We start from the raw sequence: 3563 nt of genomic DNA on the forward strand, positions 1-3563 counted from the left end.
TCATTAATTTCCAAACAAAGGTTGTCAAAATAACCTATTATAGCTTTCCTTGGTTTGGCTATGAAACCTATTTTCCCTAGAGCTCTAGTCTGAACATAATGTTTATTGTTATTGAAACATAATAACCTCTTAACTTTCTGAAAGAGTTAAAAACTTTCATGTGCACAGAAGACATTAGGTTCCATGAATATAAGTTATCTATTATTTGAGCTGAGATCTCAGAAAAGGTGAATATGTGTTATCTGTGTTCCTTGGATGCTAAAACCATGGTCTTTACTTAGCTTTGCTGTTCTTGCATTGTAGATCAAAGAATCAATTAAACTCACTGATTTGTCAGTTGAGCTAAGTGTCTTTGGACTCCTCCAGGTTCTTGTGGACTATCTCTTTCCCAAATCTGTAGCCATTTTGTCCCAGGTTTGCTCACAGGGGAGCAAAGCCTTGAGTAGTATGGGCAGGGCTAAAATTATGATGGTGCTATTCCGTGCACCATCATCCCAAGAATTCACCTTCCATTAGGTGGTGAATTATGTTGAATATTAAAGGTATTATAAGTTCTAAAAAAATTAATCTATGGAATGTACATGTGTGAAGCAAGATGCATTTTTCTGGCCACATGATGATAGGTAGGATTTACTGAATTTCCTTTTTTCTTTTTTTTTTTTTCCATGCTAGACTTATTCTTTTACAAGTGCACTAGAAGTATTTTGAGGAAAGTCTTCAGATCACACTAAAAGACAGTACAGCCTAAGAATTATAAGTCTTTTTATCATTGGGGTATGTGTTGAGCTTATTGATCCCCCTAAAAATATGAATGCAGGCAATGATGGCAAGATAATTTAAGCAAGTAGGGAATGCACTGGCAAAGTTTTAGATATAGAAGGATCTAAGAGGGGATGTTTCCACTCACACTTTTGATTAACCTAATTTAATTAGCAAAATTTTCTTTTAGTCCTAGTTGAATAACTCATGCCTTCCTGACAAATTAGACACACACCTCTCTAATCACAGAACTAAAAGCAGGGGGAAGAATATGAGAAAATACTGAAAAATAGAGATGTTCCTTTAGGACAAGGGTCTCACACTGAAGATTGTATTTTGTCAAAGCAAATATGTAAAAAGGTCTAAAGAGGAAGCCAGAGGAATGTAGCAAAACAGAAGGAAGAAAGCTTCAGAGCGGGAAAGGTAATTTTTCTGGGGTTTTGTTTTGTCTTTTTTTAATCCAGCATGTGTTCAATGTATTATTCTCTTTGAGAAAAAGAGAAAGTTATCTATTTCAAGTTACCTGTTTCATTTTGTTCTGGGCTCAAAAAGATGCCGTCTTACATTTTCCCTCAGATTTTTCTCCTTTGGTCAGGAGTCACTTGGGAGCTGTGAGAATGGTACTCTAAAGTTCAGTAGTTACCTGCTGAGCAGAGCAACTCTACTGTAGCATTCAGAGTTACTGGGTTTTTTATTCCTCATACTCAGACACTTCCATCAGTCTCTGATGTTACTAGGTATTCTTTCTGAAATATTCATGTCTCAGACCAGAGTTGTTTGAGTGGTTGTACATGGAAAAAAAGAAGTACAACCCTTTCAACTTCTTGTGCTCTATTTTTTCCTTTGTATTGAAGGGACAAATGCAAGCATTTTGTTGCAGTAACTGTTCAATTTTAGGATACAGGCTTAACTTCACTTTCGTGAAAGCATACATTTCAGATGTAAGAATAATTCAGGTTTTTCACTCCATTTTATGTAGACAGAGAAAGGATGAGAAACATCAATCTGTTGATTCTGCCAGCCTCTCTGTTTTTTAGTTTTTCTTCCTATTGAGGGAGGTGGGAGAGGTGTTGCCAAAGTAGCTCACCTCCTGCCATAAGTCAGTGATACTTTCACAACTCTCTCTTGATATCATCTTCTGAAAGCAAATTATGAAAAAGAACTCTATATATTAAGAAATATTAATCTCAGTTAATATTTCAGAATTTATAACCTTAAATTCACTGGCTGAATAAAAAAGGAGGAGATGTACACACATGTGTTCCCCCAAAGAGACAAAACGAAATCTAAGAGTATAAAGTAATTTCAATGCAGCAATTTTCTGGAACTTCAGTGTGAATTTCAAAGGTGGTTTGTCCCATGCTTCATTTTTTTCTATGATTGCAATTGAAAGGTGTGGTATATGCTCATGGGAGGTTTCAGACCTGATAATCCATAGGCAATCTGCAGAGGAACAGCTGATGTGACCTTGTTCTCCTTACAGTCTCCTTAGCAGTTTCCATTACAGTGTCCTCTGCTAATACTGGCATGCTCAGATCTCAATTTATTTCATATGGAGTACAACTATGTATTTCCAACTTTTTGATCCAATGTGTCAAACAGAACTACCAATCCCAACCTGTGGTCTACTGTCCACTTTCCCCTGGGCTGGATGGCATGAATATTGAAAGAGTGTGCCTGAAATGCTACGGCTGGTCAAGGGCCTGAGCTCTCTGAGCTCTCTGCTTCAGGAGCACCCCTCTTCCATGTCACCTGGGAGCTCTGGGAGCAGATCACACACAGGGGCCCACAAGACCTGCAGCATCCCTAACAGGTTTTAAGAAACTGGTGAAGTCAGAGAGAGACCTTAGGGAAAAGAGTCGAGCCAAGTATATCCTGTTTGTCTTATACTGTTATGGCATGGGGAATGTGTGTCTGGGAGGAAGGTCTGGGGTGTGCTGCAGCAATATTTATAGAGATTAAGAAATACACTGTGCCTTTCAGAACAAGTAAGAGACAGGACTCTTTTGAGTCTTTTTATACTTTTCTCGATATGAAACGATCTGTAGAAATAATCTTCACTTTTAATTCGTTGAATTAAGAATTTGAAAATAAACATGAAAAGAATATATTATTAAAAACAAACAAAAAACTTTTTAATATTTATTTTAAATTTTATTCCAAGTTGATAAAATGTCTGTTCATTTCCAGTAATAATAGAGGCAGATTCTAAGTATTCACAGTTATTTATGTGGTGGCATTTTGGACTAGATACCATGTCTGGTGAAATTTCACTATTCAAGAAGAAAAGCAATGTATTATTGACAACAAAGCTTCACTTCGTGGACTCAAGGCTCTTTCTTTGTTGTTTCCATGCCTGATATTAAGCTGTAAGGCAAGTACCAACCCCATTAAAAGCTGCTTTCCAATTATTTGGTAAATATATTGTACAAGCAGCTATCAACAACTTCAAAGATTAATTACTAGGGAAAGTGAAGCTTGCATTTTTCAAGATAAGACAGAAATGCTGAAGGAATTATATTAGTACAGTACATGGCATGGTACTTATGGTGCTGATGGCTGAGAAAAAACAGGAGATGTGGGAAATTATAATGAAGCAATGGAGCCTATACTCATTTAATTGGGCCTCTTTTTATAGGTATAGATCATGTATGTTATGCATGATACTTACCTGCTTTAATTTTATTAAGCTAAAAAATAATGTGGGGGGGAAAGGCCTATTTTTTTTTTCTTTTCTTCCTTCTCTTTCTTGCTTTATATTGATGCTATGGTTTCACTTTTGCATTACAAAATTCTCTGAGCTG

The sequence above is a fragment of the Passer domesticus genome, chromosome 2 (genome assembly GCF_036417665.1).
Source record: "Passer domesticus isolate bPasDom1 chromosome 2, bPasDom1.hap1, whole genome shotgun sequence".
NCBI lineage: Eukaryota > Metazoa > Chordata > Aves > Passeriformes > Passeridae > Passer > Passer domesticus.